This window comes from Mirounga angustirostris, unplaced genomic scaffold, assembly GCF_029215605.1.
Source record: "Mirounga angustirostris isolate CCGP_5_RB_7025 unplaced genomic scaffold, mMirAng1.0.hap1 SCAF_16, whole genome shotgun sequence".
Taxonomy (NCBI): Eukaryota; Metazoa; Chordata; class Mammalia; order Carnivora; family Phocidae; genus Mirounga; species Mirounga angustirostris.
The window spans coordinates 32849089-32874335 of NW_026991724.1; the positions used below are offsets into that span (position 1 = coordinate 32849089).

At 56.0% G+C, this 25247-nt stretch overlaps 1 protein-coding gene across 7 annotated transcripts in view; it reads right to left on the bottom strand.

Annotated features, from left to right (window-relative positions):
• The window catches only part of ADCY7 (adenylate cyclase 7), a 51210-nt gene extending 34848 nt beyond the window's left edge, over positions 1–16362 (bottom strand). Inside the window, exons 1-3 of one of the 7 annotated variants that reach the window (XM_045870025.3) lie at positions 16222–16268; positions 8201–8352; positions 8023–8101 (exon numbers count right to left, since the gene is read on the bottom strand). The gene's annotated coding sequence lies outside the window, so the exon portion shown is untranslated. Of the gene's footprint in view, positions 1–4779; positions 4801–8022; positions 8102–8200; positions 10828–16221 lie in introns of those variants that run through there. The other 6 variants (XM_064580872.1, XM_064580873.1, XM_045870029.3 and 3 more) reach the window with 6 other exon arrangements.
• Between the last annotated feature and the right edge of the window lie 8885 nt (positions 16363–25247).

Consider the following 25247-nt stretch of genomic DNA (forward strand, 5'->3'; position numbering starts at 1 on the left):
ACTGGGGGACACCCTTTAAGTCCCAGGGGTCTCAGCCAGACTTCCCGACAGCCCCCCAAAGGCAGCCCCTCCCTCGCTCCCGGCCCAGAAAGCTGGGGGTACAGAAGTGCTGGTCGCTGGCCCAGGCACCGCCTGCCACTAAGGCTCTCCGTCCCCGGGGGCCTGGGCAGTGGCTCCAGGGAGTCTGGCTGTCTCAGAAGGGGACGCTTCCCCCTTAGCCTGGGGCCCCCATTAAAGCAGCACCTCCAGCCGACTTCCAAGGGCTCCTCTTCCCCCAGCCAGCTGGGGGGCCGAGGGAGACAGGTGTGGGAGGCCGGGAAGCTGTGCAGGAGTGGAGTCAGCCTGGCTATTGCAGAGGTGGGGAGACTGAGGCTAGGAAGCGGCGGCACGTGGCCGCTCATCCACGTCCCCACCACTTAGTGAGACCAGAGGAGACTGTGCCTCCCACACAGCTCTAAGCAGGAAAACGTGCACTGTCCCAAAGCTGTGGAGCCCTGTGGGGCTCAGTTTCCCCATCTGTGCAGAGAGGGGCTGTGCCCCGCGCAGCCGGCCAATGACACCAGGAACCATCGACCCAAGTCAGCCGCACCAGAGATAGTGACACTGACCTACTTCGCAGGGGCACCAAAGGCCCCTGGAGGGGGCGACAAGGGCCTGGATCCTGGAAGACAAAGAGGTCCCCACCAGGGTATTCTGGGTCCTGGGGGGGAGGGGGTGGCACCGCCTACTACGCGCACAGCCTCGCGTGCCCTGAAAGCCAAGCCTGCTGGGCTGCGGCCCCCGGCGGGCACGAGCTCCTCCCTGAATCATGAGCTCTCCCGCCCCCATCACCTCCATCCCCCATCACCTCCATCCCGGCACAGGAGGAGGTGGGAGGAGGTAAGCCTTGGGGGCCACGTACATGTCTGCCAATCAGAGTACCCGCAGCAAAGAGCTCAATTTGTTTCCTTTCCCTTGGGACACTCACAGGTCATTCCCTCCAGTGGTCAATGTGGGGAGGGGTACAGACGGGGGCATAGCGGGGAGGAGAAAGGAGGGTGCCCCCAGTGTCCCCTAGCATCAGCACCAAGAAGGGGATCACCACAGAGCCTGGGGAGGGGGGGAGGATGCCAAGTGACGGACTCCGGAGTAGACCACTCGAGCCCCCTTTTCTCCCGAGCTTGAGGACCCCTGGAGGAGGAGCCCTCAAATGGGTGACCCCCATTTGGGATGGGGTGTGAGCTAGGGAAGCAGTAAGCAGAGGGGCTGATTGAGCAAAGGGCAGGAGCGAGGTAGGCAGGGTGCTGACAGAGTCGGGGGGCTGGCCGAGTGCACTGCATTGGGGGCACGGCCAGAGGCCCCCAGAAGCCAGAAGAAGGGGTTCAAACGTGACACCAGACAGGAGAACTGGTCCAGCTTGTGTGCCAGAGGAGCCCAGGAAGCCCGCCAGCCCCTTCTCTAGGGCCCCAGTCAGCCATCCCGCCCCATGTGGACAGCAGGGTCAGCTCGGGGTTCCTCCTCCCTGCCCAGCACTTGGCTGGTGCTCAGATGGCGCCTGAGAAATAGACCCACTGATGGGATCAGCAGGTGTCAGGAGAAGGGACGATCCAGTGCCATGGGAGAAATGTCACAAAAGAGGATCTGAGCCCACCTCTGACCCAAGACTCGTCCCCACCCCAACACCTAGAGGGCTTACAGGGGAAATCGGGAAAGGAAGATGCTCCGGCCCAGGTCAGCACCCAGGATCGGGCAACACCCCAGGCCTGATGTGGCTATCTGTGAGATCGGGGGGCAGCGGCAGGTCGAGCCAGATGCCCATGGCCGTCAGGTGGGCACCCCGCCACCCTCCCTGGGGGCTGGGGGTGGGAGGAGCCCTAGTGGGTGGGTGGGGACTCTGCAAGCTGGGGCGGGGGCAGAGCTGGAGGGCCACCTGGCAGGGGAGCGGGGCTCCAGCCACCCCCGAGGAGACTTAAGACCTGGGTGCGCTCGTCTCAGACAACTGGGAGGAGTTTTCCAGGCATACGTGGCTTTCCCGGCCACCTGCCTGGGCACGGCCACTTCACAGATGTGAGCTAGCAGTCAGCCATCCCCCGGCCCTGCCCATCCTGACCTCCCTGGTTCCCTCCCCCACCATGTTCACCCTCCCACCTGAAGCAGGACAGGCAGCAATCACCCCTCCCCTCGAGTCGTGGCTCTGCGGCACCAGACGCAACGTGTCACCCTGTTTAGGCCTTAACCATGAGCGACCCATTGTACAGATGCCAGAAACTGGCTCAAATAACCTAGCTCACCTCTCATGCTGCTGGAAGCAGGCAGAGTGGGGCTGGGGGGCAGGACCCAACGACCTCCAGAAGACCCCTGCCTCTCTGGCAGTCTCATTCACTGAGCCGAACTAACTCCCCGTTCGTAGCTACACAGGTCTGTTCAAACACACTAACTGCCCGATGGGCCCACCACCCGCCTTCCCTCCCATCGCTGAGACCGGACCCCATGGAAGGCTAGAACCAGCCACTCGGATTCAGGCGGCCCGTGGGACCCACTCTGCCTGCTCCCTCGGCGGCCCCAGAAGGGTCCCGGCTGGAGAAAGCTCTGGCCTCTGTCTGGGCGCTGGAGGATGGAAAGTGGTCATCAGCTCAGTGCGAATGTGCCCCCCACGCTCTTTCTCCAGGACAGGAGACAGGCGAGGGACGCTGAGGGATGGGCCACCGGCCACCTCTCAACGATCACCAGGAGGATAGGAGGGCAAGTCAGGGAAAATCCAGAGGGTCAGATCACCCACGGCCCAGCTGAAGCAGGACTCCAGCACATGTCCCAGCCGCGGGACAGCCACGGGACAGCCCTGCCCCAGCCCCAGCGCCCCCTGCAGCGCGTGCAGACAAGGGTCAGGCCAGGCCCACGGGGTGGGGGACCCACTCAGGGGAACCCGATTCCTCCCTCCACGTGGTAAGGATCACCCCCTACTCACCCTTCAGAGCCACCCAGAGCCCCGGCTCAGCTTTGCCCCACCCAGCCTCTCCAAAGAGGAGGCACCACGTCCTGACCCCCACTTGGGGCCTCAGACATGGCGGCTCTCCGTGACAGGTAGTGTGTGCACCTGGACCACCCCGGGGGCTGACTCGCTGTGTGACCCAGGATGAGAAAGTGTCCTGCTGGGCCTCTGTCTTCTCTGCAAACTGGTGGGGGACAGGGAGGGTACCTACCGCACAGGGTGGGGGTGAGAGGAGCAGGAAATGGGTTAAACCATGAGTTATAAACTGTAAAGGGGGGGGTACCTGTCCCCACAACAACAAGTCTGACCTTTATCTCCTCTTGAAAAAGCACCTTTGGCCTGGTTAGAGGCCCTCCTCCTGCCCCATCCCACCACTCACGGCCTCACCCCTCCCTGCACCGACGCCCATTCCTAGAGGACTCGCAGGAAGTCTCCTTCTCTCGAGACCCACTCCCGGCAAAGGGGCCCTTCGAGACCACCCCTGCCCCAACCCCCAGAACCAGCTGCCAGTAAACAGCCACTGCTTTGCACTCAAACTCTACAAGAGACTCTGCCCCCACAAAGTTCACACCTTCCCTTCTGAGGGCCCCGAATCTGGAACAATCTGAGAGCCTCCCTTCCTCTGCACCTCACATCAGAAGCCACAGGAAAACCCCAGAAGGCCCCCTCTGGAGGTGGGGAGACCCGCAGCTTGGTTAGAAACAGACCCTCCCAGAACAGACGGTCCCCGACTCAGTCCCCACAGACGCCTGCACTTCCGGCGAGCTGGTCCCTCTACACTTCCTCTTAGGTCTGCTCACTTCTCGTTTCAGTTATCTTCATTTGCCCCATCCCAGGCAAGGAGACATCATGAACTCACAGACCCAAGGTCCTAGTTACAGGTTCGTTTTTCTTAAATACATTAAAATAAACACCTAGCAAATTTTAAACATGCTCATCTACATATGGGCTAAAACACACACACACACACCCCCCAGAGCCCCGTCTGAGAAAGGCTGGCCTAGTCCCTCTCATGTGGGCCACCCTCGGGTTGTCCACCCGCACATATGCAGCTGACAGCCCACGGCCACGCAGCCATCCAAGCAGAGCCAGCCTGGACTCCAGCCACCCAGACTCTGGCCGCCTGGCCGGGCCGGGCCTCTGCTTTCCTCACCCCTGCAGCTCCCCTCCCCCAAGGGCTGGTCAGAGAGGAAGCGCCTGGGGCCAGCTGTCCTGAACCCCGGGTGGTGACACAGAAACGAGGCACCTGCTTCGCTCTGTGTGCCTGGGTCTGGATGAGTCCATAGAATGTTCCAGAAGGACTTACTCCCACTGGTCCACGTTGGTCCCTGGGGGCCTCGGGTTGGGAGGGCTGGAGGGAAAGGAAGACGATTCCATTTTCCTGAGGCATCTCGGTTCTGTCTCTTGGGCATGTGTCACTTTCAGAGTTTGTTTTTTGGTTTATTTTTCTTTTTAACGTAACAAAGTTCGATTGCCCTTCCCTCGCTAATTGTTACCGTCGAGAAGAACGTACTCGTAAATGTAAAATTACAACCACGAAAAGTGGACATCTGAAGAGTCCAGGGCTGACGGAATTCCAGGTGGAACGCGCCCAGTGAGCACCCCGCCACAGAAATGACCACACCCCTCGTCAGGTTGGGCAAAGCCTGGGACCAGCTGTCCAGGTCCTCTGTCCGGAAGGCCCCCCACCTCCCGCAGCCCAGACCCTGTCCACTCCCGGCCGGCGGGGGAGGCCTGGCCCGCACCCCCCTCGGCCCAGGCCGCCGGGACACAGGGTGCCCCGGCCCCCCCTCCCCACCCCGGCCCTTTACCTGGCTCTCGTCCAGGCCCCCTCGGGGGCAGCCCGGCCCACGCCTGCCCCTCCTCGGCCGGTGTCCGGGCGCACGCATGGGAAGCCTCCCTCGCTGGCTACCTACCGAGAGCGAGTCACATCTGGGACCCACAGCTTCCTGTTCCACAGCGGCCGCTGCACAAAAGCTAAGGCCGAGCCCTGAGCTAGGCGCCTCCGGGCTTGAGGGGGAGGGTGGGGGGGCTCTCCCAGCTGCAGCGGGGCCCTCAACAGAAGTGGGGAGAGGCATCAGGCCAGGCTCCCGGCTCCAGTGACTTCATGGAAATTGGAAGCTTGAAGCTGGAACGACTTTCAAAAAGTGAAAATAAAACAAGCACCCAAACCTCCGTTAGAAGCCCCAAGAAGACGGTTGGAGGCCAGGAGTAAATGCATCTTTGATGAGCACTGAAGGCGAGAGCAGCCCGGCACCGGGCCCCATCCTGGCTCCCCCACTGACGGGCAGGCCCTGAGCCTCGGTTTCCCCACCCACGTGGTCAGGGGGCTTCAGCCAGCTCTGTGAGGTCAAAGGCCTCCAGCCTCATCTGCTGTCCCTCCATTTCGCAGCTGCCCCCAAGCCAAGGCCCCTGCCTGGAGTTGCTATTCCAAGCAGCTCGCGCCCCCAGAGAACCCCAGCAGCCCTGAGCCCCAGGAGGCCAGGAAGCAAGCCCCTTCTGCTTTGCCAGCCCTCAGTTTCCCCATTGGGATCATGTGGTGCTCAGTGGTGAGGCAGCAGGCTAGGAAGGGCCTGGAAGCAGGGAGCGGAGGCCTCCCAAGATAGAGGGGCAAGGCACTCCTGGTCCTCAGGGAGCCTGTTCCAACATGTGACCTGGGGTCCTGCGATCACTTTCTACCTCTTACCCTAACAGCAAAACCTACGGTTTGGTAACAAAGTGGAGAACAGAGCCCAGTTTTCCCAGCTGCCACTCCTGCCTTTCCCAGGCCTCTGTCTCAGCTCCGTCCTCAGGGGAGGCCGTGGCCAGGCTCTTCCCTCCTGACCTGCTGCTCCCCCAGCCCTGGCCACTGGGCACCTGGCCCCCCAGCCCTCACACAGACTTCAAGGTCCTGGCAGGCAGGGTCTGTGCCCACAGGCTGACGAGCCTTATGATCAGCATTCGGACACCGGGCTAGCGTCGAGCACAGCCTCATACAACTGCCCATCGGCCCCATGAGGAAGGTCCTGCTATCCTGCCGCTTCTGCAGAACAGGAAGCTGAGGCTCAGAGAGGCCACTCACTTGCCCAAGCACACACAGCTAAGAAAAAGCAGAGCCAGGCAGGATTCAAACTCAGGTCCGCCTGATTCTGCGGCCTGTGCTCTCAACCACTCACCCCATGACCATCGTGGACCAAAGAAAGGCTTCCCTGAGGACAGGCTACTCCAAATCCCACTATACCCTCCTCCCCATGGCCAGGACCCCTCTCTGGTGCTAGGGATACAAACGGGACTTGGACGACAACCCCCGTTGGCCAAGCTCCCAGGTTAAGATGTGCCCACCAAGGTCTGCACAAAGGGCTGGGAGAATCACCCACGGAGACGAGATACGTGGACCAGAGCTCCAGGCAGAGAGACCTCACCTGCCTGGGAGCCACAGGCTGAGAAAGTGGCAAGGCCCTGAAACAGTGGGCAAGAAGGAATAGAAGCGCAGCGAAAACAAGGCAGACAGGGCTGTCAGGCGACCAAAGGACAAGTAACGCCGAGCCCTGAGCCAACAGATGTCAAGCCTTTCCCCTCGGGAAGAAACCCCACAGCACAGTGCCTTTGGGACCCCAGGCAGGATTCCCGGAGGGGGTGTGAGCAGGGAAACACCATCTGTACCTCAGTCACCTCATCTTTTCCTTCCCCTAAAGTCAAGGGGCTCACCGCACCCCCCGAGGAGCCCTGAGAGGGGTCTGAGCAATCAGGCTGGTGATTTGCCAGCCCAGCCCCTCGTCCCATGGATGAGGAAGGAACAGGCTTATGAGCCCTAGAGTCAGAACCCCACGGAGCAACCTTGGCCAAGCCGTGTGATCCTGCCAGCCCGGGAGCCCATCTATAAAGTCACCCAGGTCCTTGGAAGGCAGGGAGGCTTAGGTGAGAAACGTGTGTAAGGCATGGAGTAAGTGCTCAGTTAAAGCAGAAGACAAGGGAGGCCAGACCGGGTGGGTTCCCTCAGTTCCAAACCCCAGATCCTCGTTCTACTACATGACTGCCCGGGTCAAAGGCCCTCCGTGGCTGAGTCAAGTCCTGACCCCCACCACTCATGTTTCCATCCTCCCTGATTAGGAGTCAGAGGCCCTCGTTCCATCCTATAACTCAGAACCAGCTGCATGACCTCAACCAGTCCCTTCTCCCTCTGGAAACCCAGTTTCCTGACTGTTAAATGAAGGACTGGGCCCAAGTGTGTCCATATATTCCCAGCCCGGGAAAGAAAGGGATCCCAGCCCATCCCTGAGTCCACATCCCATGCCTCACTCTTCCACACCTTGACTCAGACCCTTCTGCCACCAGGAATGGTCAAAATGCTGCCCATCCTGCCGAGACAAGTATAAAGGCCCTCTCCTCCAGGAAGCCTTCCCCAGTGTCCCATCGCTACCACCTCTGGGCCGCAGAGCGCCACAGGCCTCTCCACAGGGCGTTTACAGTGCTCTAGCCCCCTTCTGCAGCACCCATCTCCACTCTGGTAATGGCTCGCTGTTCCTATGGGGAACCAGCCCTCCAGGGGTGCGCCTGTGACCGCTGTCCACTGAGGAGTGGGCGTGGGACTCCAAGTGGTCCCGGGGGATCCAATTCCGGGACTTTGGTTGGAACTACGTCGGAAACAGCCCGGTGGGACGTGAGCTAGAAGCGACCAGCGCCACCTTTACCACTGCGGGAGTCAGCCTGCAAATGACCTCCGGCCACCCTGGGTGTTCATGCCCCTCCCACGCCACCTGGGCGACCCAAAAATAGGCAGAAGGCACACTGTGTGGCGTGACCTGAGAGACACGTGGCTTCCACCTGGCCCGCACGCTGTGGGGACACTCAGGCAGCCCCGTGCCAGGGAGCCGCGGGCCCTGTGTCCCCTGTGTCCCCGGCGTCCCCGGGAGCAGCGCCCGCAGCCCTGGTCCCCGGCAGCTGGACTCCCTCTCGCCACCGCAGCCCTGGCCTGCTCCGGAGGGAGCCAGGATCGCCTCTTCTCTTCGGGAGACCGCCCCCACCCCCACACCAGGCCGTCCAGGGGCCCTCGGTGACATTTCTGCCTCACAGACCTGCGCTCAGATTCTCGCCTCAGCGCTGGCGTCTGGTCCGCTGGCCCCAGCTCTTCCAGGCTCGTCGTGGTCAGGACGGCTGCAGAGAGACCCCAGTGGAGGGGGCCCTGTCACTTTCCTCCCGGGCTGATTTTTCACACTGGGCGGGGGGTGGGTGTATTCCAACGCACCAACTCACCTCCGGCCCCTCTGCCTCCATCTCCTCCTGGCTGTGGGCTCAGGGGTGTGCCGGGATCCCCTGCTTCCCCAGCCTGGGGACATACGGACACGCTCTGGCTCCCTCCTTCACTCCACAGGCAGAAAACGGGATTCCAGAGGAGAAGGGGCTGGCTGAGGTCAGGCAATGGGTTACAAGTGACAGGATGGAATGAGGGCCTCCTAACTCCTGATCAGTGGTGGTCCTAAGGGGCGGCTTGGGGCGAGCCTCAAAGCCACTCCAAATAAACACATGTGCTAAGTAAACAGCATCTTAGCTATTAAACTCGGCTCCTCTGCACAGCGGCCCCAGCTCTGCAGAAATCCGCCGCCTGTCGCAGGTCCAAAGCCAGAACAAGGGGAGAGGACCAGCCCTGCATCATGTGGGTGGTACGCCGGCGCCCCGGAGGGCAGGGGGCTGGCTCCCATGACCCAGACGGCCCGGGCCTCTGCCAGGCCCAGGAGACGGGACTTTGGAGGAGGAAGGGGGCAGCCAGGGTCACAGGGTGTTGAGTAACAGCAGAGAATCCTAAAAGAACAGATGTGAAAGCTACTGCCCTGCCAACCAAAAGTCCTCATTTCCTTTGAAAAACTTGGCAGCTGGGCCGCACCAGCAGCCGCCTGTCCTTCCCCACACCCAGCTGCCGTGTGAACGGTTGAGGGGCAGGGAGGAAGGCCACGCTCCGCCCCACAGAGCCAAGGAAGGGGGTCACCCCCATGATGCCACGCCATGAAAATGGCAGCCACAGATCTATGTGCAGAAGAGCCAGCTCTCTTTCATTTAACACTATCACAGATGTATGAAAATCTAGGGCCTCCTGAGTGGCTCAGTCGGTTAAGCATCTGCCTCTGGCTCAGGTCATGATCCCAGGGTCCTGGGATGGAGTCCCAGGATGGGCTCCACACTAAGCAGAGAGTCTGCTTCTCCCTCTCCTTCTGCCCCTTCCCCTGCTCGTGCTCTCTCTCAAATAAATAAAAAATCTTAAAAAAAAAAAAAAAAAAAAGGAATCTAGAAGGATGTACCCAAATCTTAGGAGTTACCACTAAGTTGGCAGAATTTAATGGTTTTATTTTCATACCTATCTTCTTATTTATGACTATTTTCCAGTTTTCTCTAAAAAAATTAACTACCCGTGTTATTAAGAGACACCAGGTAAAACTACCATGAAGAAAAAAACAAGAATCAGAAAAAACAACGTCCGGAGACGAAGTTCGCCCACAGTGCCAAACTCAGCACCACTTGTAACCAGGTGAAAACGGAAGCGTGTATAATTAAAAATGCTACGACGTTAAAGCCACTGAGCATCGGCGGCCTCAGGCATCACACAAGAGGTGCGAGCAGACAATGCCAACCTCCCAGTAGAAGCCTGCAAGCATGTCTCGTCTCCAGCATGCTCCCGTGCGAACGAAACTGCATGAGATCAAGCCTCCAGATACCCCTCCCGATTCATAGGAGGTTCACGGGGGTAAGGAATGTGTTACACATGATAGGAGGCTCTACTGTAGGAAAAGGGATCTGGCTTCCAAAAACCCCCAAAATGGGGCACCTGGTGGGCTCAGCCGGTCAAGTGTCTGCTTTGGGCTCAGGTCATGATCCCAGGGTCCTGGGATCAAGTCCCACATCAGGCTCCCTGCTCAGCGGGGAGCCTGATTCTCCCTCTCCCTCTGCCATCCCCCCAACTTGTGCTCTCTCACTCTTTCAAATAAATAAAATCTCTAAAAACAAAAAAAAAACACGGCACCAGGGAGAGAGTGGATGACTATCAATCCTGTCATGCAATCTCATTATTTGGACCCACATTTTTAAAAAAAACTAAAATAGATACATATTTGGTGTGTATGGAATGATTGGAAATTTGAACTCTGCATGGACAGCTACAATCAGAGAGAACATGGTTAGGTTTCAGGTGTGGTAATAATCCTGGGGGGGGGGGGTTAGTCCTTATCTTGCAGTAATATATACTACAATTTGTCCAGATGAAGTGATCAGTCAGGAGGGGAAAGCGTGCGGGAGGAGGGAGGACTCCAGGGTGGCCGCTCAGGGATGGGTACACAGCTGCAGTCAAGTTCGTCTGCCCTCCCCCATATCCCTGTAATCCTTCCCTAGTGAAGCTGAGACCCGGTCCCTGGAAGAACTCTGGCACCTCGTCTTGTTCAAGTCTCAGCAGCGAAGGGGTCGTGGTAAGCCCCTTCCCACCGATGGGAAATGTGCCGCCCTGGGAGGGAAGGCCACTCACCCCGGGTCCCAGAGCTAGAACCTAACGACAAAACCACAAAACCAGACTCAATCCTGCTCCGGGCCCAGCCCCCAGACCACGCGGGATGAGCTCCCAACCTGAACCCCAGGCCCCTGTGCAGGAAGCATGGGGGAACTGCAGGGTCCCAGGCTCCCCGATCACCCACTCGCCGGGCAGAGGCACTCTTCCTCCATGGCCTCGGCCTCCACCCACCGCCCGCACAGGAGCTTCAAGGATTCCAGGACCAGCCAGGGAGCGACAATTAACCCCTCTCCCTGCAAAGCCCTCGTGGGAGCCCCTCCCTGTCTCATCCGCTGACCACAAAGCAGTTTCCCCTTCCCCGGGAGCCGAGCGCCCTCCGCGGCCCCAGACGCCTACCGCAAACCTGCATTGGCCGGGGGTGGGGTGGGGGTGGGGTGGGGGTGCCCCCCCTCCTAATTTACGCTACACAAAGAATCCCCAGTGCATGCAAACTCTTTGCTGCCCGCTCCTCAGAGGAATGCTCCAACCGCAAAAATACCAGCAACAACCTACATGTCCAGCAATAGGGCACCAAGAAATCCGCCAGGGCTGCTCGCGCCCCGGAGGCCGGAGGCCGGGCCAGCCTGGTGCGTCTGAGATCCCCGACGACGCACTCCCAAAGCGTGGGGGGCACGCTGGGCTGGGGGAACTTCCCTTAGAGGACAAGAAAAACATTTGTCGTGAGCAATTTGTTTTCTTATCCTTTAAAAAAAAAAAAAAAAAAAAAGCCCTCTGGAGGGATATACACCCGTATATTAATGGGTTACTTCAAAGAGTACAGATTCTGATTTTTGTCCTCACTTTATTGCTTGAGTCTTCTGATTTTTTAATAATAAATGTGATTTTTTTTCTGTAATTAACATAAAAAATTCAAGCCACTTAAAAGGAAGCTATGAGCTGCCTTTGTCCTTCTCCTGGGACCGTAATGAGAGCCTTGGCCGAGGAAGCAGAAGCAGCCTCTAAAGTTCACATCACTTCTCTGAGCCTCAGTTTCCCCATCTGTGGGGGAGACCCACCAAGTGCACTCCTCCCGCCATCCCCGTGGAGCCTGTTCCCTCCTCTGTGAGATGGGGACCGTAAGGCACACCCACAAAGCCATGGAAAGTGTCTGCCCAGCCTTGCCCTCCCCCACCCCCTGTGGACAACCAGGCCCATTTCCGACCTTTGCTCTCGGGCACCTCCTGACCCTGCATCCAGGCTGGTGGGGACCCAGGGGTATCCGAGGCCAGGCACTGGGATGAACAGTCCTCATGGCCACACATGCAGAAGTCCACCCTGCTCAAGGCTGACATGCTGAGCCCTTGAGTCCTTCTGATCGCCCTCCAGGAAGGGGGTATAACCCCATTTTACAGAGGAAGACCCAGAGGCTCAGAGGGGTAACTACCTCCCTGCACACACCAAAGCCAGATTAAGACTGCAACCTGGGGACCCTTCAGTGAGCTACTCCAACACTCTAGTCACGGGGCCAGGGGTGGGGGGAGGCGGTCAGCCATTCTGCATCCCTTTGGAAGACCCAGGCACACTGCTTAGTGCTACGGGCAGGACTGAGGGAGGACTGGGGTATGACGAGGCATATAGCTGGAAATCTGGGTTTTCGTGTAGAATCTCATAGTTTCAGATTCTGGCAACGAATCCAAAAGAAACTGTAAGCTGTTCTCCTATCAGTGCTCTGGACTTACTGCTGTGTGACCTGGAGCAACCTCTCTGGACTTCAAGTGTGTCATCTATAAAGTGGAAAAAATAACACACGTTACTGTGACAATAAGCTACACTTTGCCCCGACTAATGATAATAAAAAGCAACAGCGAACACAGTGAATGCCAGGCACCATTCTAAGTAACGTGGATGAACATCCTTTCATTCTGACCAGTAGGCATTTTTTAACTTTGTAATTTGAAATAATTTAAAACTTCTAGAAAAGTTACAAGAAAAACACAAAGAATTCCCCTACACTTTTTATGCAGATTTGCCTATTTGTGCTGTTTGGCCTCACTTTAAGATCTGTCTATATATGGGTCTCTCTGCAATATTTGAAAGGAGATTGTTTACACTGTGCCCCTCTACCCCTAAATACTTCAGTGCATGTTTCCTAAGGACAAGGACCCCTACAAATAGTTATCAGGTAATTTAACATTGATACAATGCTTTTATCTACAGTGCATATTCAATGTCGTCAACTGGCCCAATAATGTCCTGTACACGATGTTTTTTTTTCCAGCCTGGGTTCACATACTGAGTTTGGTTTGTCCTGTCCCCTTGGTCAACGTTAATCTGGAACCATTCCTCGGCCTTTGAGATAAGTATTCTTACTGCCTCCATTTCATAGATGAGAAACAAGCTCAGAGAGGTTGAAGCACTTGCCATAAGTCACACAGCTAGGAAATGTTGAGCTGAGACTCAAGCCCAAGAGGCCCCCTCCAGAGGCTGTGTTCTTGTCTGCCAGGCGTAAGACCTTGCAAATAATAGCCTTTGCTGTTAATAGCTGGAAACTGTGGTACCCTCTGCAAACAGCCAGACTACTCCCAGCCACCTCACTCAGCAGGTGGTCATTAGCTGAAGGAGTGGCCTCCTGCTGCCGGCTCCGTGCACCTGGCAATGGCCCTGGCCCAATGCCCACCACCCCAGCCCGCGGGGCTCCATTTAGCCCCCTCTATAATAAGCTGGGAGACAGAGAGGGCGGTGGAGGGCTGAGGGTGGGAGGGAACCACGGCTCCTGCCTGCCTTTTACCCCCCTCTTAAAGTGACAATTCAGGCTCAAGTGTCCATGTCCAAAACGCAGACGAAGGCTAAAGCCCCAGAACCAAAGCCTGAGGTTAAAAGGGCCCCCAGGCCAGATCCCTGACCCACAGTCCACCAGCACCGAATGCGACCCCTGAGGTCAGCTGTCCAAGAGGGGGGCAGAGCACTTTCTAAGACACCTGATGGGGTTGCATGGGAGGGAAGGGTTTACAGGAAGAAGGAACAGCAAACATGAGGGCTGGGAGGTAGGAATGGAGTTCTCTGTGCAGGGAGCAGAAAAGACGCAGGACTCGAGGGGTCATGCAGCCTGTGCTACTCAGAGAGGAGAAGGAGCCTGTGGGCTGATCCCACGTACTTGGCTTCCTCAGTGAGGACCCTCCGGGATGTGGAGTCATCAACTGCTCTCTGGGCTGGGGGCCCCTCTCCCCAGTTCTAACCCAGGCCAAGCATCAGCTTAGGAAACCACTCTCTTTGGTTCCTAAATGGGTGTGGCTCAGGACCTGGAGGCTACCGTCACCCCCGGCCCCCATCCCCCTGCCAGCCAGCCCCCATGACAAGTCTCTCCAGCCGCTGGGCTGGTGGTGAGTCACAGCTCCCCTCAGACTCACACCAGATACCAGGAAGGTCTGCAACAGACCAATTAGGATGTTGTCTTCTGCTTGAGTTCCAGGCTGTTCTGTTGGCTTTAAGGCTAATCTGTGCTGAAATATTTCAAAATCCTGGGACCTTCCCCTTGGACACCCGATTAAATTCAGAAGTTTACATCTGTCCCCAGACCAGACCCACAAACCCCGGTCCGAGCTTCAGAGGCAGAAGTTCTCTTGAAAGTTTTCCAGAGTTTTGCTTTTCTTCCTTTGAGACAATTTTGAAAATACAACAAGCATGAATGAAGAAGAAAAAGATCGATCACCAGACTCCCCCGAAGATGTCCCAATGCAGACCTCTGCCTGTCCGTCCTTCTCCAGTGTCCCGGGTGCAGGACGGGCCTGCCCTGCTGTGTGAGCCTCTCCCTACAGAGGTGTTTGGGGTCAAGGTGCCCTTAGTCTCCCCAGTGGGCTAGTGGACTCAGGAGGGCAGGGAGCATGCCTAACTCGTCTCTGTGCCCCCTGCTGAGGCTGGCCACTCAGGGCTCCCTTGCTGGAGTCAGCCACAGAGTCAGCATAAGCCCCTCTGCCCCATCAGCCATGCCTGTGAGCCCAGGTACAGAGGAAAAGGATCCAAGAGGTGGAGGTCAGCGGCAAAGCCCCAGCGCATCCTCGGGGAAAATGAGGAGCCGGAGGAAAGGAGAGGTGAGCAGGCAATGTGTTGTGCCCTTGGTGGGGGGTTTAGGGGGTCCACTTGACTCGGCCTGTTGGGGTGGGGTCCGGCTCCCAATGTGTACTCAAACAGACTTCCCCAGAACCATGCCAGAATAGGACGGGAAGACCAAGAGGCCAGGCCCTAGTCCCAGCTCCAGGTCTACCTTGTCACGAGACCTTTGAAGACCTCAGCTTTCCCACCTAAAGATGGGGTGGCCATTCCAGCCCTAAATCACAGGATCAAAAGATCTAAGGGATGTGCCGTGGCTTCGTAAGCCATCTGGCCTCAGAAATCAGAGGGCTCCCACCTCTCCCTGCCCCCCCCACCCGCCATAAAAGGCCCAAGAGCAACCTCTCTCTGACGCCTAAGAGCGTCAAGAGCTGAGGGAAGAGGACCCCGCATGTGGATCCTGAACATTGAGCCCTGGGGGAGGCAGCGGCCCACCCCGGCTCCCCTGATGCAGCAGGCCACTCCTGTGGGGCCTCCTTGCTACACCCGGGGTCTACACCACACAAGCTCCCCGCTACTATGAGGGCAGCTGCCCACGTGTCAAAGCAGGGCCTCACAGAGCCCCAAAGCCCTGCCTGCCGAGCCCCCAGCCTCGTGCCCTGAGACCAGCGCAGGCCTGTGGCCATCCATCCACACCCCAGTTGAGCATCACTCTGGACCAGGTCTGAGGGCGCTTCAGCACGCCGGGGGCTGGTCCGGGTCCGGCCCTTCTGGGCACAGCCCCACCACCCGGGGCAACTGTGCTCCCCCCTGAAAGGCTCCAATTCTAGTAACGGGCCCTAAAGTCTCATTTCCAGCGTTGACTCTGGGACTCAGAAAGAACATGAGTTCTTGGCCTCTGGGGGAGGGGACCCAAGATAGAAACCTTCACACCCCACCGAGAAAGGCTCCAGCCTCTCTCGGCCAACCAGGGTCGGCTACCACCACCATTACCCGTTTCCTTCAGGTGTAAGGGTTAGGTTTCAGGTTTCGCCCCCTGGGGATCTAAGTCAGGGGCCAGCGCCTTGCTCTCTCTCCCATCCCCCTCTCCCGCAACCGGCGAGGGGTCCTGCTCAGCCCGGGCTGTGGTTGGACTGCCTCCAACCCCAACCCCTGGTCTGGCCCTCACTGAGCCTTCTCCCCTTGAGGTATTATTGTTACTTGCAATACATCTACTGGCCCCCTTGTCCAAGTCTGGGAAACCGAACCAGCCAGCCCCTCTGGACCATCACAGGCCAACAAGCTTAACAGCGTTGGTCCGCAGGCCACCGGCCCGGGGTGCAGGCGGGGGAGGGCACAGAGCCGCGTCCCTCCCGCAGGTCTCAGTCTTGCCCTCCGGAAAGTGGGGCTGGGCCGCAGCTCCTGCCGGCGGGGGCTCTGTCTGCGAGGCTCTCCCGCGGCCCCGGGCAAGGGCCGGGCGGAGGGGGGCGGAGGACCCAGGGAGGGAGCATCCCAGAAGACCCCCCCCCAAACCTCGCAGGAGGAGCAGAGCGCGGGGAGCGGGGGCCGCTCGGCCCGGCATCCCAACTCCGCGCCCTTCCGGGGAGCCGGCCCCACACCCACCGGGGCTCCGCCCGGCGAGGAGCGCGCAGACACCCCGCGCGACAACCCCCCGCGACGCGGGGAGGGGGCGCCGGGGACGCGAACGGCGGCGCGCGCTGCCACTCGGGGTCGCCGCGCCTCCCCGCGCCCGGGCCCGGGCCGCCGCCGCCGCGCTCACCTGCCGCCGCCGCCGCTCCCGCGGGCGCTCCGGCCGCCGCCGCCTCCGCCGCCGCCCGAGTGGCCGCGCCGCCGGCCGCGGGCGGGATCCGGCAGTGCGGGCGGGGGCGGCGGAGCGGCCGCAGGCGCCCCCCGCTGGCCGCCCGAGCCCCGAGCCCCGAGCCCCGAGCCTGGCCGCGGCGGGGGCCCGACGCCCCGTCCGCCTTCAGGCGCCGCCCGCCCCCGCCCGGCTGCAGTTCCACCCGCGGTGCCGAGAACGAGCCCCGCCCGCGCCCCGGGCCCCCTGAGAACGGGAGCAGGAGACCAGACGTGTCCCCAGAATACCGAAGTATTTTTTCTCAAAGTCACGCACGTGTGTGGACGCACGGGGTGCTGCTCCACCCCCAGAGGGAAACACTTTCTAGCAAACTCTTTCAGCTGTTTCTGCTCCAGTTCACCACCACCCCCTTCCAGGAACGCCCTTTTCTAGAAGGAACTGTAGACTTCGGGCTAATGCCCTCCTGCCAAGATGAAGGAAGCTTAGGTGGAAACTTTCTGCCTCTCCCCGGCCTTAAACTCCCGGGGCGTCCGGAGATGGGAGCCGCCCCCGAGCACCGTGCTCACAGACACGAGGAAGATAAAGCAGGCCTAAGAAAGAAGGTATTGTCAGAAAGTAGGTGTCTAACCCCATCGTGACCCCACTCACTGCTGCCTACAGCCCAGGGTGGGGCCCCAGTGCCGGCAGCAAAAACATCTGCCCTGTTTCCGAGGCACCCAGGCTGGGTGAGCAAGAAAGCACTCCTGAGTCACAGCTGGGAGGGACAAAGGAGGCGACCAGCAGAGCGTTTAACTGAGACCTTCATGAGTCCACCTGTCCAAACTGCACTGACGCCCATTATGGAATAATGGCTTTGCTGAGAGGGGTCACGTGGGCAGCGGTTAGGCCCATTTCTCCCGCCCCGACCTCGGAGTCCCTCGCCCGAGTTCCGCAGGAAAGATTGCTGAGAACGTGCAGTTTATCAAGCGCAGGTGATCCGATGACAAGCAGGCTGGAGAGACGCCGATCTACTTGGAACCCTGTGACGGCACCCGGAGCCAGGCGCATTAGGTTACCCTCCAGGGAAGCGACACCCAGGGTCTGGGTCTTTGCGCCTTGACCCCGCAGTAGGCCTCGAACCCAGCCCAGTGGACACCCACTTTGGAACTATGTTGAGGAATCAGATGGCGGAGTGCTGGAAGGTGAAAATCTGATCTTCCAACCCAGATGGTGGGTGGGAGGGAGGTCCCAGCTGAGACTGCTAACCCTTTCGTGCAGCAAGCCCGCCCTGATTCCCCAAATCCAGTTCCCACCGCCTCCCGGCATCCAGATGGTGGCACCTGGCCCTGTGGGCCGGAGCTGGGCCGCTACCCTGGTGAGGTCGCTGCTGCATCCCGAGGGCTCACAGAGGAAGATCGGAGGGCCTGGGACTTCCCTGCGCAGGAAATGGGCATCTCAGCAGCGGGCAAGAGAGTGGGCACACCTAATCCTCATCAGCCGGCGTCTGCACCTGGCCCCGCCCACCCTGCAGCTCCGCCCCTGAGCAGAAGCCAGGAAGTGAGTTTGCCCCAGGCCTCAAGACCAGTGAGCGTCTCAGCTCCAGGCTGGGGTGTCCTGGCTGCCAAGGTCAAGCCTGAAGAGAGTGAGGGGTGAGCCCTGGGCGGGGGATGGACCTGCCGGGGCTCACGCTCAGGCCTGTCCCTTCCGCCCTCAGCCCCTTTGCGGGGTATGGGGGTGGCGGGGTTTAGGGCGCGATGCTGTGACTTCCCACCCTGTGGTGTGTGTGTCATCTTTTCGTAATTCTATGACCAGCTCTCCTGACAGCAGACAGGAAAACGGAGCTGGGGAAAGTGAGTTCAACACAATGCTTGCATCGGTGCGAGCCGTGAACTTCCCACTAATGGCCAAGGCAGCCCCACATCTGCGCTGTGGCCAGCTAGCTCACGATGCCCCCTGCACGCTGCCCTCAGCGAATGACTGGCGGACTGGAGCCGAAGTCAGAATGGCCCAGAGGCCTGGTGGAAACACACACCGCTGGGCCCCCCTTGGAGTCTGATTCAGCAGGTCCTCCGGCTACCGAGAATTTTAACTTCCACCAAGCTCCCCAGAGGTGCGAGTGCTCCCGGCCCTGAGGCCAGCGCCCCCCGGTAGCAAGGCTCCAAAGCACTGATTTTCAGAGACGTTAGAGTCCCTCTCCCAGGGATTCTGATCCCGGGGAGGGGTCTGCAAATACGCATTGTTAAAAAAAGCCAGGTGTGTTTATTTAGTGACAAGGATGGCACTTGAAATCAGAAAGGAAAAGGAATGGTTTCTTCAGTATCTAAGTGTTGGATGAATTGGCTACCATTTGAGGAAAAACTAGCCTGTACCACCTCATACACCATACTAAAACAACAATAAGAAAAAAAAATAAGATTAAAGACCTCTGCATAAAACTTGTAAAAAACATTTTTTAGTAATTTTGGAGCAGAGAGGTCTGCATAGGAAATCAAATCCACACTGCAGAGCTGTAGTTAAAAGTTGAATGTCTCTGTCCAGGTGAAGTGGGGAGTCTCCAAATGTCCACATTGAGTGGACACGGACATGGAAAACTCCAGAGCACATTTGCCTGAAGAGTCCCTCATTAACTGCCCCAGGGGAGCCGTGCACCACAGCTCGAGAACCATCAGCATTTGTTGCCTGAATGATTTTCGGTGGCAGCCCAAGTTGCACTTGTGCAGACAGAAGATTTAAAAACAGAAAATAAGTCACTAGGACAGAAGCTGTGAGTCACTCATTTCGGCAAACCCAGCCCTTCTCTGTGGCAGGCATCAGCCAAGCGGGACAGCGAGCAACTTTCCCAAGATTGGTGCTTATCGTTTCAGTCCTGGTTCAACTTCTCACTCATCACTACATGGAGCAGTGGGGGCCTTCCCAGCCAGATGGTCCTTGTTGCTTACCCCTAAGAAAGGAGTTTCCTTCGGTAGTGCTTATCACAGACAGACGCTCAGTGAGGACCTGTGGATCTATGCAGCTAACGGTCTTTTAGAAGGGGATTATGAACGTCACAGTAGACAATGAAACAATCCAAAGATAAGAATTGGGAATCCTCTTTTTCACTCCACTCCCTGAGATAACGGAGTCTTGAGGCTCAGTTGTACTTGGCTTGAAATGTACTTTCTATACCCTTCTCCCTGGCAATCCAATTTTATGTTAGGAAACTAGCCAGGGGGCGCCTGGGTGGCTCAGTCGGTTAAGCGTCTGCCTTCGGCTCAGGTCATGATCTCAGGGTCCTGGGATCAAGCCCCACATTGGGCTCCCTGCTCAGTGGGGGAGCCTGCTTCTCCCTCTCCCTCTGCAGCTCCCCCTGCTTGTGCTCTTTCACTCTCTCTGTCAAATAAATAAAATCTTAAAAAAAAAAAGAAAACTAGCTAGATTGGGGTGCCTGGGTGGTTCAGTTGGTTGGGTGCCCGGCCCTTAGTTTTGGCTCAGGTCATGATCTCGGGGCCATAAGGTCGAGCCCCACGTCAGGCTCTGTGCTCAGTTTGGAATCTGCTTGAGATTCTGTCTCTCCCTCTGCCCCTCCCCCCGCCTCAAGCTCTCTCTCTCTCAAGTAAATAATCTCTTAAGAAAAAAACTAGCCAGATCAAGTCATTATGCTGTACACCTTGAACTTATACAGTGCCGTATGTCAATTATATCTCAATAAAACTGGAAAAAAATTGGCCAGAAAAGATGGTGGACGGAACCCATCATGTACATTTGCTGCCTCCATGAGTCCACTAGAACAGCGACCAAAGGATTTTAGGGTCCCTAAGAATGGAGAAAATAAGAGGAAGAAACAGCAACATGGATGTGGAAGGTGGGAAGCAAGTGGATCAGTGGTACTGACGGGAGATATAAGAACTGGCCACCAGGAAAGCTAAGAATCAGTCCCATTTACACGGGTAAGCCGCAAAGGCTTGGAGGGTGGAGGGGCCAGCTCTCTCCAGCAGCAGGGGAGAGCTAAGTTAAAGGAGGGAGTTTGAACATCTAAGAAGGAGTTAAGAGTGCCCATCTCTCCCCACGCCTGACCACCACTGCCCAGCTGAGCAGCCACCCCTCCCCACCCAAGCAGAGTCTGCAGGGTTTTTGTCTGGAAAAGCGAACATACAGAGTCTGGATTGGACCACACCAAGTCCAGCTGCAGGAAAAAAGAGAGAAATTGAAAAGGCAGATTTATCAGGGAAATAGAGACATGCCCTGTCCCCACCCCACCAAGCCAGCACTGTTCCCCCTCAGCTCCCAGGATGTGGGCAGCCAGGTCTTTACCCCAGGCTGGAGGAATTCTCTGGGAAACCCCATGAGCCATGTCCCAGAGATCCTCTCCTCCCTGCCATCAAGCCTGACCACGCTGAGGGAGCCACACTGCTGACTGCCACAGTGAGTGGCAGGGCTTTCCGAGAGCGTGGTGGGCCCCCCCCTTACACATGTGCAGGAACCAGAAAACAGGAGTCTGAGGAAGGCCTCTAAACCCGAAGAGAGAGTCCAAGACAACAGAAAAATGAAGGTCACAGAGACTAGGCAGGCAGACAGAAACTTAACTGTATCATTAACATCTTCAAAGATTCAAAAAATATATTGCAACCACAAAACCAAATAGGATACTGTTTTTTTATAAAGTTTTTTTTTTTAGGATTTTATCTATTTGACAGAACCAGAGAGCAGGAGAGCACAAGCAGTGGGAGCGGCAGAGGGAGAGGGAGACGCAGACTCCCTACTGAGCAGGGAGCCCAACGTGGGGCTCGATCCCAGGACCTTGAGATCATGACCTGAGCCAAAGGTGGTCGCTTAACCAATTGAGCTACCCAGGCGCCCCAGGATGCTGTTTTTTTTTTTGTTTTTTGTTTTTTTTAATTTATTTGAAGAGAGAGACACAGCGAGAGAGGGAACACAAGCAGGGGGAGTGGGAGAGGGAGAAGCAGGCTTCCCGCTGAGCAGGGAGCCTGATGCGGGGCTCGATCCCAGGACCCCGGGATCATGACCTGAGCCGAAGGCAGACGCCCAACGACTGAGCCACCCAGGTGCCCCAAGGATGCTGTTTTTTTAACAAGGAACATCTGAGGACAGAAAAGAACTCGAAAAACGTGATAGCAGAAATGAAAAACCAACAGAAGGGCTGGAAGATCAAGGTGAATAGAAAGTCAGAGATGGAAAAGAGGGTAGAAGAGACAAGAAAACTAGAGAATCAGTCCAAGAGACTTGCTATCTGAGTCACTGTGGGGTCCAGAGAACACAGAAGGGAGGAAAACAAAAATAAGGATTCCAGATTTCCCAGGAATACGGGACATGTGGTGCCAGATGGAAAGGGTCCATACCACCCAGGGCCCCGCAGAATAGGCGAAAACAGACCCACCTAGTTTCCATAACAGTGACATTTCAGAACGTTGGGAACCAAAAAGAAGACCCGAAAAATTTCAAGAAGAAAAAAAAACACGTTACAACAAACTTTTCTCACAACATGAGGAGCAATGAAGCAATGCTTTCAAATTCTGAAGGAAAAATGTTCTCCAACCCAGAATTCTGTGTCCAGCAAAACTATCATTTGAGCATAAATGAAGAACAGACCGTTTCAGAGGTTTACAGCCTGTGCCTTGTCTCCCAGGGAGCGCCTGGGACTGCTCCCTGAGGAGCTTATCAACAGAAGAGGGAAGCGTGGGGATGGGGAGGACAGGAGCTGCCCCCCGGGGCGAGTGCGGGGGACCAGGCGGACATGCAGGGAGAGCAGGGTGGCGCGTGAGCACCAGGCGCAGCTGGGCAGAAGCTGCAGGAGAGGCGCCCCTGGCAAGATGGCAGTGATGGGTTACCTGAGCACCTGAGCGTTTGTAGAGTCTTAGAAGATGGCAGCAGTGAGGGTGAGTTACTAAAATACATGGCATGGTGGGGGATGGGGTCACTGGGTGACGGGCATGAAGGAGGGCACGTGATGGAATGAGCACTGGGTGTTCTCTGCAACTGATGAATCACTGACCTCTACCTCGGAAACTAATAATACACTGTTAATTAATTGAATTTAAATAAAATTATAAAAAACAATAAAGTACATGGAAAACTAACAAAACAAAACACCCTTCAGAAAACAAGCAAATGAAAAAAAGACTTGTGCAGGGCGCCTGGGTGGCTCAGTTGGTTAAGCGTCTGCCTTCAGCTCAGGTCATGATCTCAGGGTCCGGGGATCGAGCCCCGCATCGGGCTCCCTGCTCAGCGGGGAGTCGGCTTCTCCCTCTCCCACTCCCCCTGCTTGTGTTCCCTCTCTCGCTATCTCTCTCTCTGTCAAATAAATAAAAATCTTTTTAAAAAATGCAGAAAAATAAAGGAATCTTTTTATTACACAGTTCAACCGATAAGAGCAGCATCTACACAGTCACGATAATGTAAACGCTGAGTATCGTGCTAAACAAAATTCCATATAATTCTATTGGGAGGCTGGGGCACAGAAGTTCAGGGGTGGTAAGAAGTTAAAACATATTTTTTTTTTTTTCAAGTAGGCGCCACACCCAGCGCGGAGCCCAAAGCGGGGCCTGAACTCACGACCTTGAGATCAAGACCTGAGCCAAGATCACGAGTCTGATTCCTAATCTACTGAGCCACCCAGGCACCTCTATGGTTTTATTTTAAGTTATCCCTGCGCCCAACCTGGGGCTCGAACTCACAACCCCGAGGTCAAGAGTGGCAGGCTCCAACTAAGCCAGGCAGGCGCCCCCGAACGTTGATTTTCAAGAACTGAACATCAAAAAGTGGCATTAGAGGGGTGCCTGGCTGGCTCAGTTGGCGAAGCCTGTGACTCTTGATGTTGGGGTTGTGTGTTCGAGCCCTGCACTGGGCATAGAGATAACTTAAAAAAATGAAAAATCTTAAAAAAAAAAAATCCTAAAAAAAGAAATGGCATTACAGGTATATTATTTAGAGACATCGGGGTAAACACTCCACCCGCCCCAAACCACCAAAAGTTGGAAGTGGCTGCCTCAGGACAGGGAGAAAGCAGGGGGAAGGGGTGGGGCACAGACTTTGAGAACTCTTTGACTTTATGACAAAACTGCGGCTCTGCCCCAGCGCCCTGCTCGTCACTTCCTTGGCAGGACCCAGCCCAACCCCGCGGTGCCCCCCAGCCGGCCCTGCCTGGCAGCCTTGCATACCCTTCCCCCACAGCCTGTTCCTGTGTGCCCCCGCCCCTTACTTCCTGGGCTCATGTACAGAGGTCTTGCCTACTTATGTGAGAGCACCGTTTTCGTGAATTGGACTTTTTTTTTTTTTTTTTTAAGATTTTATTTGTTTATTTGACAGAGACACAGCGAGAGAGGGAACACAAGTAGGGGGAGCGGCAGGCAGAGGGAGAAGCAGGCTTCCCGCCGAGCAGGGAGCCCGATGCGGGGCTCGATCCCAGGATCCTGGGATCATGACCCGAGCCGAAGGCAGACGCTTAACGACTGAGCCACCCAGGCGCCCCTTGAATTGGACTTTAAAAAACAAAGACGCATGATGTAATGCACCTTACAACTATTTTGAGTCCTTGTGCAAAGCCACATTCCTGAAGACACCTGCTGGGTGATTTAAGCACAAAAATGGTTTGCATTCATGCAGGGGTGAGCAATAGCTCTTTTGAAAACTGATACACCACTTAAACAGGCCACCTGATACTTTTAGCCCTCTCCCATTTCGTGTTAATGTTGGCATTAAACCTTGACATTTTTCTAACGGGTTTCTCTTCAACATTTTAATCCCATGTTTTCAAATAGGAGTCAGTGACTTGCTTTAGAAACACACACACACATAGACACAAATTTATGCTTATTTCCTAAATGGATTATTTCATGGATGGGTTTGCATCTTTTAAATGGTTTCTTAGACAAACAAAAAGTATAAAACGTTTTACTTAGTGAAAATGTTCCCAATTTAAAAGTCAAACCTGACCTGGTAAATATAGAACATCTCGTAACAGAATTTTCTGGACACTTATGAATAGAAATTACAGCAGAAATTCTACAATCAAATAATGAGAGCCTAAGAAAGTGATTTCAAGGAAAATTATCTCCTAAAAAAAAACAAAACCCATCACTATGTTCCTAAGGAGTAGGGAGACACTCTGGAATTTCCCACAGCCACCTTTTCATCCTCTTTTTCCAACAGAATTTTCCCAGATTTCCCCCACAAATTTCAAGGCAGCTCTCCGCTCTCTCTGACCCAAATAACTGGCTCCTTCTTCAGGCCAAATTTCCCTCTCTCTGCTCACCATCCAAGTCATCCTCCTTTCACACACAGAACATTTTTAGAGTTTTAGTTGTTGCTGCTTGCAGTTACGGAAGGATCGTAAAACTAAGATACCCAGTTTTAGGGGGCAGGTGGTGGAGAATGATCAATAACTGTCTTTTTAAAATCACTTCTGTCAAGGGCCACGTTTTCGAAAAAGTTTCAGATGACCATGTTGCGTTTACATTTCAATCCTAGCAGAAGTATCAAAGATGAAACTTCTTAAAGCAACTCATGAAAATTCACCTAAAAGAAGATAAAACTGGGGGAAATTTTTTTTTCCCTAGAAAACTCAGTTCAGGAGAAGTGCCATTGAATAGCAATACTTCAATAAAATCCGTTTGAGGTAAGCTCAAGTACTGGATATTTCACAGATCTATCAGCTTATAAGGGCCTTGGGGTGTCTGACATGTTAATTTACTAAAGCTACTTGCAAACAAAAGTCTGTATCATGAAAAGGAATGAAATAGACCAGTGTCTGTATTGACAAGGCACGAGCTCTCTAGAGGGGAGGGGAGTTGCAGAATACCACAATATACCATTTTGGTAAAAGGGCAAAAGACCACCTGGCATTATGTATGGGCAGATATGTTATGTACGTAAATGCATTTTAAAAAAAAATCTAGGCAGCTACATCCCAAAATATGAAAGTGGTTAGCTCTGGGGAGCTAGGTGGGATCAGAGGGTAAAGGGCATGGGGCGCCTGGGTGGCTCAGTTGGTTGGGCACCTGCCTTAGGCTCGGGTT